The following is a 12,217-nucleotide window of genomic DNA, read 5'->3' on the forward strand; positions in this document are numbered from 1 at the left end:
TGGAGATTTTTTTAAAAATATTGTTGAAGGGTAAACTTATGGAGGGTAAAACTATTTTTACCTCTGTATTTCAGTGCTTAGTTATCCCAAAGATACTCAGTAGATCTTGGATGGTTGTGATAAATGGATGGATGGATGGATGGATGGATGGATGGATGAATGGATGGATGGATGATTGTTTGAGATGCATTAAGTGAAAGAAGGAAGGAAGGAAGAAAGGAAAAGGGAGGAAGGGACGGTGAAAAGAAGGAGAGAAAGAAGAAAGAGGCTGCTTGGGTTGGTTGGATAGATGAATGGAAGGCTGGTTGGGCTGGAAGAAAAGATGGCTGACTGGCTGGCTGCATGTGATGGGATAATGGACAGATGGAATGGAATGGAACAGAATGGAATGGACGGATAAAGCTGAAGTTGACGTTAAAGTACAACAAACTCTCAAGTACTATGGGCTGCTGCAGCTTGAGGACAGAGATGTTGCTGACATAATTTTCTTCTCTTGTAGGAAAGTTGGAAATACCTCAGCTTTTTATGCCAGTCTCACTAACAGCTGCCAAGACAGATGTGGGCCTCTCAGCTGTAGTCCTTCCTCCTCACGTCCATAGAGTGTCCGAGAGAGTTAACAGGCTGAATTCAGAAGAAGCAGGAGTTAGCATCTTTGTTTTACAGGTGAAGCAACTCACTGAACACCCCCCTCCTTGCAAATAATGAATGTCCAAGCTATTAGCGACCTTATAAAATACCGGGAATTTAAAAATAAAATTGTAAACCACAGAAATGAACAAAAGGGGAAAAAGAACAGGGTCATTAAAGTCATTCAGTGGGCTGGGACAGGTCCCCCCACTGTGGTTACTGCCAAGGCTAAATTGCAGTGTGTCATGCCATCTGCCCTGGTCTTCTTCCTGTCACTCCCGAGAGCTTTTTATTCCACTTTATTTTAGGAGTGCCGAAAGGTGGGTTTCTAATTCTATTCCTCTCTAGTTCTTTTTATAGTGCTCAGATCTGGGCAAATATCAGTCACATAAAAGTGTGTCCTCTTTTTTTGTATTTTAAATCAGCCAGAGTTTAATAACTTGAATTTCCTGCTTCTTTGGAATTCATCACCTGCTGTTTGCGGAGCCAGGTGCACCTGCACAGTTTCCTGAGCCCACGCCTACCTGCCGGACTGCCTGCCAGGCCATTAGCAAGGCCAGTGGACAAACCACACACTTGGGTGTTCTTAGAGTCTGTCACTTTCGTGATAGTGAGATGCTCTGGGCTGCCTGCAACCCCTCCCAGTGTTTGCCAGACAACTGAGCTGGAGGCAGGGGTTCATCTGGAAAATGCCAGCAAGCAACGGAACGTTCTCAGACACCTTTTACCTATGAGGACAGTGAGTCATGGCCCTGAGTTTGTTGGGGTCTTTTTATTTGCGCCTACATATATATATATATATATATATATATATATATATATATATATATGCATTCTCCCAAAGGCTTTGAATAAGGTACTCCAGCAGGAGATGCCTGAGCCTTGCTCACACACTCATCTTGCCCCTTCAGTGCTGACAGCCTTGAATTCCAACTGCCGACCCCTCCTTTTGTGTCCTGAGGACCTTCCCTTGAGCTGGAGCCCCCCTTTGCCACCTGTGCCACCCGCCTAAGTGCTAGGGAACTTCATGAAGCCCTGGGGAGCAGCCTCCCCATAGTGGTGAGCAGGAGTTGGTGTATAAATACCCCAGCTCCCTTGCCCCTCAGGTGGGATGATCTGAGGTGTGTGTTCTTCATTGGCTTCCAGAGCTTTCCGAGCAGACTGAAGCTTCAGTCACCCACGGTGGTGGCTGGTTTGATACTACATGCTTTCTTGGCTGCCTTCCTTTCCCTGTCTCACTTCACCGTGCCCCTGCCAGCACTCCTGGGATCATCTTCCAAATAAACTGCTCCATCTGGAATCTCTGTCTTAGAGTCACATTCAAGGAAACCCCCCCCCCCCCCGGTCCCCAAAGGCCTACCTCTGTCAATGGGATGTTGTTGCAGGGGTGGAGGAACAGACACTGGACATCTGGGAGTTTCCCTCACAAAATCAGAATGTGTGACCACTTCTCTAAGCCTGAGCTGTAGTATACAGTTTGGGGGCCCTCTAATACACTTTGGGGTTCCTCTGGCTGCCACCCCCAACCCAGGAGTGGTGGGCTGATAGGAAACCCAGCCAGAGGCATTCAGAACGCATGCCCAGGGGGACAGAGATTATGCAATGCTAGGACAGTGGTATAAAGGAGGCCCCATCATGTTCTGCTGCCACCACCATCATGGGCATCCTCCTGCCCCGTCTCCTATCTGGGAGGAAGGAGGTGGAGACATAATAGAGGAAGTAGATTCGGGGAGAAGAATGGGAAGAAAAAGCAAAAGGCCTTTCTGCATCCTTCTCATTTAGATTCAACTTATTTTTTTTTTCCCTGAAGTATATTTTTTAGTGTTTCTTTCGAGGAGGATCTACTAGAAGCAAACTTTGCATTTTTATTTGAGTAAAGATGTCTTTATTTTGTTCTTGCTCTTGAATAGCATAGCAGTTTGGCTACACTCCACAGTCGACGTTGGTCGTTGTGTGCTGTCAGCGTGTACGTTGCCTCCTGGCTTCTCTAGCTGATACTGCGGACGCTGTTTTCAGTCGGACGGTTGTTGTTTTGCAGGTAAGCCTGTTTCTTTGTGTTTTAATTTCCAGTGTCTCTGTCCTGAGAGATTAAATCCCTCATCCCTTGCTAATTTCTGCAGTTTCATTTTCGTCTGTCTGGGTGAGCCTTTATGTGCATTCGTATCACCCAGGATTCCCGACCACTGGATTCTGGAAAATCGTATCTTCTTCTATTCTGAAAAAGAATCTCAGCCAGTGTCTCTTTGAGGATGCCACTCTCTCATTCTTTCTAGTCTCGCCTGAAATTCCTATTAAGGATATGACCGCTCTTGTTATTTTATCCTTCACGTCTCATAGACTTTCTCTAATATTCTCTAGCTCCTTCTTCCATTTTATAAACTCTTTCTTTAGCTGTGTCCAAGCGCTGCTTAGTCCCATCCACTGAGTGTTTCATTGCAAAGATCCTATTTTTCATTTCTAGAAGTTCTGCATGGCTCTTCAAATCCTTTGGTCCTATTTATCCTCATTAGCCTCTCTTCTGTGTTTTTTTAAAAAAATATTTTATTTACTTATTTGAGAGAGAGAGAGAGTGCATGAGTGGAGAGGAGAGGCAGAGAGAGGGGGAGAAGCAGACTCTCCTGCTGAGCAAAGAGCCTGATGTGGGGCTTGATTCCAGGACCCTGGGATCATGACCCGAGCCGAAGGCAGAAGCTCAACCAACTGAGCCACCTGGGTGCCCCTCTTCTGTGGTTTTTGTTTTAAAAATATTACTTTATAGGGGCACCTTGGTGGCTCAGTTGTTGAGTGTTTGCCTTCAGCTCAGGTTGTGATCCCGGGATCCTGGGATCAAGTGCCACATTGGACTCCCCTTAGGGAGCCTGCTTCTCCCACTGCCTGTGTCTCAGCCTCTCTCTGTGTCTCAAATAAATAAATAAATAAATAAATAAATAAATAAATAAATAAAAAATATATATTATATATAACTTTATGCACTCTGAATTTTATTATCTGAAAGCTATGTTTAATGTAGACATTTGCTTTTACTCATGGTGACTGTGTCCTTTAATGCTTTGTAATTTTTAATTTTTATTGTAAGCTTGTCTTCTACAGAGATCATCTTATTTTGTTCTGTTTTGTTCTCTGTGGGAATCCTGTGCAATTTGGAACACAGAAGTGTCCCTCCAGGGTGGGTTTATTTTTCCTATTGCCACGTTCCTTGGAGATAGTCAAAGCAGCTAAAAAAATCACCACCTCTAATGTAGCCTGCTTGGGTCCCTTTCCCTTAGCTGAGTCTTGGAACTTCTATCTGCTTGCACACCTCCTTGTTCACCTCTCTGTCACATCCCAGACAGCACTCTATTTTGAGATCGTGTGTCTCTTTCCTCAGTGACCCAAAAAGCCCCTGAACACTCAACAGGTCTAGCACAGAGCTCATGCATGTTTGCTGAATGAATAGACTTGGAGAAATAAGTCCTCAGAGCCTCAGCTTCCTTGAATGGGATGTTATCTTCTATCCTTATCTCATGGGATTTGGGGAGATCTTAGATCCTCAGAGCCTTAGGGTCACAAGGTGCTTTAATTCTACCCATAAGATCATTGCATCAAATCCTTAATGTCCTGCATACGATAATTAACCAAGGGGTCCTTGTAAGCTGTGAAGCACCAACACAGGCCCATCACTGTGCTTTCCCACTGTCCTGGCAACTGGTTCACTACCCGTTATTCTGCTTTTTTCGTGCTAGGTGAGCCAGGAATGGTTGCAGTGGGAAAGACCCTAGCGTGTAGCAACAACTTCAGACTTTTCTAAGACCCCAACAAGGCTGCAGTGAGGCTGATTGTCTTGGGCATCTCTTGTATTTACAATCCTTCAAAATCAAATGGCAGCAGCCAAGAAAGCAGTGGTGTTAACCCCATATGCCTGCTGTCTGCTCCTCCTTTTCCCGGCTTGCCTGAGCACTCTTTGAGAGCACTGACCGACCTGCATGTGCTGGTATGTTCTCACAGCGAGGTCGGAAGCACAGCGCTGAATTATAGGTGTGCTTGACTTTGGACTTGAATTGCAGTTAAAGGTAGCGTTGCACTTGATACTCAGCATTGTGTACATGAACTATAAGCTACCTCAGAATATTGGAAATTCTTGATAATGGCAAAGCCATTTTTGGTTTGTATTGTACCTTTTCTTTTCTGCTCAAGCATTTTGTGGTGGGGAAAAAAGGATTGGGATTGCAGTGTTTTTTAGTGGCTCCAAATAGCTGTCTTCCTCTGCCCCCTAGTGGCCTCATGATAAACTGTAAGAACCGTCATGCTTCTCCATTTCCCTAGTTGCTTCTATTCGTATTGTTGTTACTGTTCATGGAAAAAAGATTTTCTTAAACTTGCCACAGCCTCAGAGTTCCCTATGCTAAAAATGAAACAAATGAGATATAATTTTACCAGAAAATATGTGTGCAGTGAGAGGCATCGAGAGCTTCAGGAAGTGATTCTCTCTGATTCCCCCTACAGGCTCCCTCCGTGGCCATCCACCTTCTGGGACCCCTTGCTTGACAGCTCCATTTAAACCAGCACTAAATGTTCACTCTTTCCCCAGCTGCATTCTAGAACCTGGAACCTCCCAGGTCAGACCTAAGCCTACCTTCAGGTGTTCATGATGGGATTATCTAGTTCCCACTCTGGACTCCTGTCCAGGCCAAGAACAGCACCTTCCTCATATGCCTTGGATCTCAGCACCCACCTCCTCCTGCCCCAACATAGCACTAGTGTGGTGAAACCCCAAGAGAAGTGGATCCTAGACATGAACATGGTACTCACAGTGTGGTCAGACCAACACCAAGCATAGTTATTTCTGGTGAAGTACAGACCATGCGAACCATGTCTTTATTTATGCCACTAAGCTTGCATTAGTTCCCTTACCAAACACAGAATCCAATTGACTCCTCTGGAGCTAGCTGCCTCCCAACACCCCCTGGTTATCTTCACATGGATAGTGGCCAAGGAAGGCAGTTTTCATTCTGCCCTCATAACTGTAGCTTCTTTGTTCAAAAGCTATGGGAACTTTATTTTTGTCTCTGTTTTTTTTGCCAGGAGACTGGATCATATAATGTGACAATAAAATGAAATTCCAACCTGGAGGATTTGACCACAGAGGTAAGAACTTCCTGAAAGCTCTCTTTCAGGAAGAATGATGAGGTGTCCCTGGGGCCAAGAATCAAAAGTTGTGTTCTTGGCCTCTACCTTCTCTGGCTGCCATGCTCCTTGTCAGTGACATGGAATTTAGTTGACCATGCTCTTGTAAGGATTACAGGAGGGGAGAGAGCTTCCCAGAGAAGAGAAAGACTCTTCTCCTTTTAATCTTGAATGGACAGCTGAAGGATACTATACAATTTCAGGAACTTTTTCCATAAAACCGCATCTGACTTTCAGGAAATTAGCTCTCCTGTCACTAGCTAGTGGGAACCTCAGTTTCTCACTGGTGTGTAAGACATACAAGGTCTTTAATTTTCCCTAAAGCCAATTCTGAATCTCTGTGCTAGTCTCCTAGGGCCGCCATAATGAAGTGCTACAAGCTGGGTGGTTTATACAATAGAAATGTCTCACAGTTCTGGAGTTCTTAGATCGCTGTGTGCCAGTTTATGTGTCCAAATTTCCCTTCTTATAAGGACGCAGCCATGTGTGGCCCACCCTAGTGACCTCATTTTAACTTGTAATATTCTTAATATAATTCTGTAAAGACCTCATTTCCAAATAAATTCACATTCTGTAGTCCTAGGGGTTAGACTTCAAAATATCTTTGTTGAGGGGACACAATTCAACTCATAGCAATCTCCATCCTGCCAAGTGAGCAGGAAACCCAACCTTGACCACCATTAGCTCCTTCTCTGTCATAAACACATTCTCAAGCCTAGGACTGAGCTTCTGATGGTATTGGGCAACCCTAAGCCCCTGGGAGGTCCCCCTGTCTTTCATCTCTCCTGCTTGCTACTGGGTGCCCAAGCATGCATGGTGTCTCCAAGTCAGAAGCTAAGCAGCCATGCTTTGCTTGAAGGCCCCAAACTCTTTGTCATCATTGGCAACTCCAGTGTCCAGGGAGTTGGCTGGGCAATCCGGCGCCATATGCAGGCATCCTTTCTGAGTATTGCCACTTCGTCAGGGACCTCGCATCTTGCTAGTCTTGACACTATCAACCTTTCCTTTTACTTCTTGAAGCCCTTAAAGGCATCTCCTCAAGTGGTTCCAAAAGAAACAGAGCCATGACATTAAGCAGATTTATCTTCAAACCTTCCCCGAGGAGAGGTCACTCAGAGCCTGCTTACTTACATGCAGTGGAGGGAGAGTAAAATATTAGATGAATGACAAAGCTTGTACATCAGTGGGGTGTCCTGCCATGCTTCTAACTGCATACCCAACAAATATGCCATAGGCCAATTCACCAAGAGAATCCAAGCTGGCTGGGAACCTCAGACCTGAACATGGTCCCCCTCTTCTCTTCCATACTCCATTCCAAGACACTTGTCTACCTGAGCAGGTGTTGCTAGGACCTACAGGTGGCTAAGTGTGAGTGAGTTTGGTTGGGGTCTCCAAAGTCAGACTCATCTACTGGGAATTGGACACAGAGCCCAGAGAAAGAACCAGAAGGGGTCTGTCTGAGAAGTTGAGGGATCTATAGTCTCTCTTGATGAAGAAAAAAGTGACCAAATGCAGGGGCACTGTGGTATTAGATATATGCTTGGTCTCCTAACTCTGGGAAACGAACTAGGGGTGGTGGAAGGGGAGGTGGGTGGGGGGTGGGGGTGACTGGGTGACAGGCACTGAGGGGGGCACTTGATGGGATGAGCACTGGGTGTTATTCTATATGTTGGCAAATTGAACACCAATAAAAAATAAATTTATATTTTAAAAAGAAGATATATGCTTGGTCTTTGTCCCCAATTCCTGGCACAGAGCTCCTGAAACCCTGGAATTTTCTGAATGACAGGGATGTGTTTTGTTATGCATAAAGAACTCCTTCTGATCCCACCTGAGTTTATGCTAATAAAGTAACTTAGAATGGAGTTCCTAGATAGCCTAAGGATGTTTTTGGCTAGAAAGACCACGGATGAGGGGATGGGGCTCATCACCAGAAGAACCTAGTGGTTAGAGGGTTGGAACTTCCAGCCCTGCCTACCAGCCACCAGGAAGGGTAGTAGGGGCTGGAGATGAAGCTCTGTAAAAATTCTTGATGTGAGAGATTTGATGAGCTTCCAGACTGGTGAACGCAACAAAGTGCTGAGGTGGTGACGTGCCCAGAGAGGCCACAGAAGCTCCACACCCCAGCCCCCATACCTTGCTCTTTGCGTCTCCTCCATCTGGCTGTTCTTGAGTTTCACCCTTTATAATAAATCTGGTAAATGTAAGTGTTCCCTGGAGTTCTATATGCAGTTCTAGCAAATTACCCAATCTGAGGAGGGTCTGTGGGAACCCCTGATTCATAGCTGGTCGGTCAGAAGTGTGGGTGGCCTAGGACCAGTATGGGTGACTGGTGTCCAAGATGGGCAGTCTTGAGACTGAGCCCTTAAATCTGTGAATCTGACACTAACTCCAGGTGGTCGGTCATCAGACTTGAATTCAATTGTAGGGCATACATTTGGTGTCCAGAGAGTTGGAAAAAATCATTGCTATGGAAAAACCCTACGCATGTGTTGTCAGAATGTTCTGAGTAAAACAGGCCAGAGTCACCTTGACTCCAAAAGGCCAAGGGGAGCAGACTGGTGAATTGAGGTGCTTGGGATAGAATTGTATGGAGGATAGAGGGGGTCTCTCTGGGGCCCCTAAGACTCTGATGGCCCTTGTCACTTAGATCCACACGGACAGACTCCTTTTTCTTGCACCATCTGTGAGATTCCCGTCATGAAGGAAACTCCACGGTGCCACTCACAGAGAATGGTAGCTCCATATGAGGCAGCCCAGCAAGTGGACAGAAACCACAGGAACACTTGTGCAAGGACACACAACAACTCAAGGAGACCAAAGAGCACCAAGTAAGAAGTAGTAAGTGCTCTCAAGGACATGCACATACAGTACATTCACGTGTGCGTGCACACACACACACACACACACACACACACTCATGGAGCTTAACAAACATGCGTGTCAAAATTTTAAAATGCAGATAACTGAAAAGGAACTGTAGTCATTGTGAGATTGGAATTAGTGCCCTGGAAGATCAGGCCCAAGAACAGACTCGTTAACTAAGTTGCTGGACTCAAAACACCCCAAATCTATCGTATTCCTCTGTACCAGCAGGAGTAACTAGAAAATATATTTTTTAAATGGTGGTTTTGCAATGACGTTAAGGGGACATCAGATACCTGGGGAGAGATCTTACAAGGGATGTCCAAGACGTCGTCTGCACCGAAAACTATAAAACATCACTGGAACAAATCAAAGGAGACCTGAGCAAATGGACAGATCTGCAGAGTTTTCATGGAAAGGAAGCCTCAATATTGTAAAAATGTCATTTATCCAAAATTGGTTTATAGATTTAAAATAATCTCATTTAAAATAAGATGGCAGGATTTTTTTTTTTTTTAATTGGCAAGCTGACTCTAAAAATTCATCGGGAAATGCTCCCATTAACAGGACATGAAAGTTTTAATTGTCCCCGAATCTCATCAACCCTTGGCATTGTGTGTCTTTTTATTTTGCTTTATTTAATTTCATGTGCTATTACAGGAATATTTATCATTTTGTATGGGAATTCCTAAGAGGAGTAAATCTGTGGCAAATCCCCCTGGGTGGGCAGAGAGGGTATCCATCCTGGGCGGGCTTTGCCGCTCCTTTGTTTCTGCAGCCAGACAAGGGCAGAGTTCAGGGGGAGCTGCCCAAGTAGACTGTGTGTCACACACACAGCAAGCGAGAGACTGGAGGTGGGAGTCCTTCTGGGTGGAAGAAAGGTGAATGGCAGGGCACAGCTGTGTCCTGCAGGTGGTGCCAGGGCACATGCCTTAACATGCCTTCCACTGCCCAGGGCCCCGTCTGCCAAGAGATGTCACCACCCACTCAAAGATCTCAGACCCAGAAAATCCTGGTGACAGATGTTTCCATCAGTGATTCTCAGCTGGGTGAGTGCTGGGGTGGCAAGGGTGAGAGCTTTTCCCAACTATATGTGTGCCTTTTTTCCCTCCAAAGATCCTTGAGCAGCCACCTAGAATCATCACCCTTTCTCAGAGCCCCATGGTGCCTGGTGGGAGAGCCATGCCCCTCAGGCGTGTTGGGACAACAAACTGATTGAGAATCGAGGCCTTACGGGGGTGATCTCAGGGACTTCCAAAATGTACAGGTACGTGGCTTTCTTTCTCAAGGCTCCAGGAGAATTAGAATGCCAGGAAACCCACCTGTGGCATCCATTGACATTAGACCCAAGGATGGCTTCCTGGCTCGCTAAGAAGCTCCCCCTGTTGACGTGGCTGGGCCTCCAAAATAAAGAAATTAGCCCCCGGTGTCTGTTCCCTGCAATCATTCATGACAAGGTCTCTGTCTGGCCTGAGTCTCCTGAAACAACTTGAGAGTATTACACAGTCCAAGATATTAAGTTTAAGACAATTAAAAAAAATCTGAATGTTGTCAATTTGTCATTGTCCTACATGTATTTTTCAGAATATTTGTTCTTCTTACTAACACCTTTTCGTACTAACTTCTAGGAAAAGAACGGGATGACTTAAGCAATGCCCCCCAGGCTTTCAGGTGCATACGAATCCCCTGGGGATCTCCTTACAATGCAGATTCTGATTCGAAAGGTGCCCCGAGGATGGCCTGGCATTCTGCATTTTTAAGAAGTTCCCAGGCAAGACTAGGTACAGAATTTGCAGGGCCTCTGCGCAAAATGAAAATGTTTCAAAAATATCAAACATCTCAAGGTGAAGAGAGAACATTCAACCAGTGGGTGATCCTTCTAGGTGCAGAGTCCTCCTGAACGTTGGGCCCCCCGGGGACAGCCAGGTCACAGGCCCACGACGCTGGCATCCCCCCGGGGGATACTGATGTAGAGCCAGAAATGAGCAAGCCTGTAAAACTGGACTATTCTTTAGACTCTGAGTTCCCAACCCGGCGGCTCTCCCTTGAATTCCATCAAGAGAGGATGGTTTCTCCAGCACCAAAACGCTCTCGGTGTGAGGTGGCCCCGAGGTGACAGCCTGGGTCCCCGGTTCACGGTCCCGATCTGCTTGCACCTGTCTTTGGTGAGATGCTAAATGTGTAAGCGCTTCACGGACTGCGGGGCGATGCAAACACCGGCGTCTCTGCCCTAAGATGCTTCAAGTGACAACCTGGCGAAGGGAACTGGCGTGGGGACCTCGGTGCTGCCCGCGTGGGTCTCCAAGTTCAGGCCTCCGGGCTGAGATCACTGAGATTTGGTGTGAGCGATCCTGAGAGAGGGGGCTTCGGGGAGGCCGCAGAAACCCCCAGCAGCGCCCGCAGTGCTCCCTGGAGCCCAGAGGGGAGCACCACCTGTGGGGACGCCCGCGGGGACCTGGTGGCTTCCCCCTGCTGAGGCCTGAAGGTGGGGGGGGGTTGGCCTGCAGTGAGAGGCACGCGGACAACGGGGAGGGGCTGGCTGGACACCCGCTGCTGCCTCGGGGTGGGAGTGCTGGGGGGCACTTGCAGGGTCCCCCGCCCACAGGGGCAGAACTCAGCGTTCCTAGTCTCCTGCCACCCCTACCTTGGACCCCCACATCCCTTAGGGGTGCCTAGATGATGCTGGCCCAGAGGCGCCGCCGGCCCTGCTGGGGCCCCCGCCTTCCTGCCGGTGACCCCTGGCAGGTGCCACCCTGGTGCCCGTCTTCTCTCCTGGCCCGTCCTTGTCGGGGGGCTGTCCCCAGCCCCCCTGCACCGGCACAGGTGCCCAGTGAGCAGCCGCGCTGCTGTCAGGGGCTGGCGCAGGGACACGGTGCCCCCCCCAGGAGGCCCCAGAGGGAAGCGGTCCAGCTCCTGGGGAGGGGGGGTCCCTCGTGCGCCCTGAGCCCATAGAGGGTTTCCTTTCCCGCATCAGCGACTAGGGTCCTCCAGCCTGTAGGTCCTGCCAGGCCAGCTACAGGGATCCCTCAGGGTGAGGAGTCGTGGGTTTGTTTGTTTGTTTGTTTGTTTTTAAGATTTAATTTACTTATTCATGAGGGACACAGGTGGGGGAGAAGCAGGCCCGAGGGGGGGACTCGACCCCAGACCCCGGGATGGCCACCTGAGCTGTAGGCAGGCGCCCCAGGGTGAGCGTCCTTGACGATGCCCCCGCAGCTGTCACCTGCAGCCGGAGTTGAGAAGCACCCCGATGACGCACAGCCCCGGGGGCAGCGCCGCTGCGGTCCCAGCTGCCCCCAAGTGCTGTTAGGACGAGTTGCAGTTACCCTTCGTTTCCCAGAGTGGCTGTTCTCAGCCACTGTCACTTCGTCATGCTCCCTCCTCCACCCTGACCTCTGACCCTCCAGCCCGCGATCCAGCCCCGGGCCCACTGAGTCCAACTCCAGGTGCCCAGCTGGCCCCAGCCCGCCTCTTGTCCCAACGCCCTGGTCGGGTGTGTGGAGCGGCAGGGGATGCTCCGCACTGCAGATGAAGCCCACCCTACATGTCCTCTGGTGCCCTTCCC

At 48.2% G+C, this 12,217-nt stretch overlaps 1 long non-coding RNA gene across 3 annotated transcripts in view; it reads left to right on the top strand.

Annotated features, from left to right (window-relative positions):
• LOC112644032 (uncharacterized) overlaps positions 1-11,129 on the top strand; it is a 29,170-nt gene extending 18,041 nt beyond the window's left edge. For 2 of the 3 annotated variants that reach the window (XR_007411898.1, XR_004810406.2), the window contains exons 3-8: positions 500-663; positions 1,053-1,366; positions 2,538-2,665; positions 5,689-5,751; positions 9,611-9,922; positions 10,284-11,129. This is a non-coding gene — a long non-coding RNA (uncharacterized LOC112644032). The remainder of the gene's footprint in view (positions 1-499; positions 664-1,052; positions 1,367-2,537; positions 2,666-5,688; positions 5,752-9,610; positions 9,923-10,283) is intronic. The other variant, XR_007411899.1, reaches the window with a different exon arrangement.
• The last annotated feature ends 1,088 nt before the right edge of the window (positions 11,130-12,217 follow it).

Source organism: Canis lupus, chromosome 1, assembly GCF_003254725.2.
Source record: "Canis lupus dingo isolate Sandy chromosome 1, ASM325472v2, whole genome shotgun sequence".
Taxonomy (NCBI): Eukaryota; Metazoa; Chordata; class Mammalia; order Carnivora; family Canidae; genus Canis; species Canis lupus.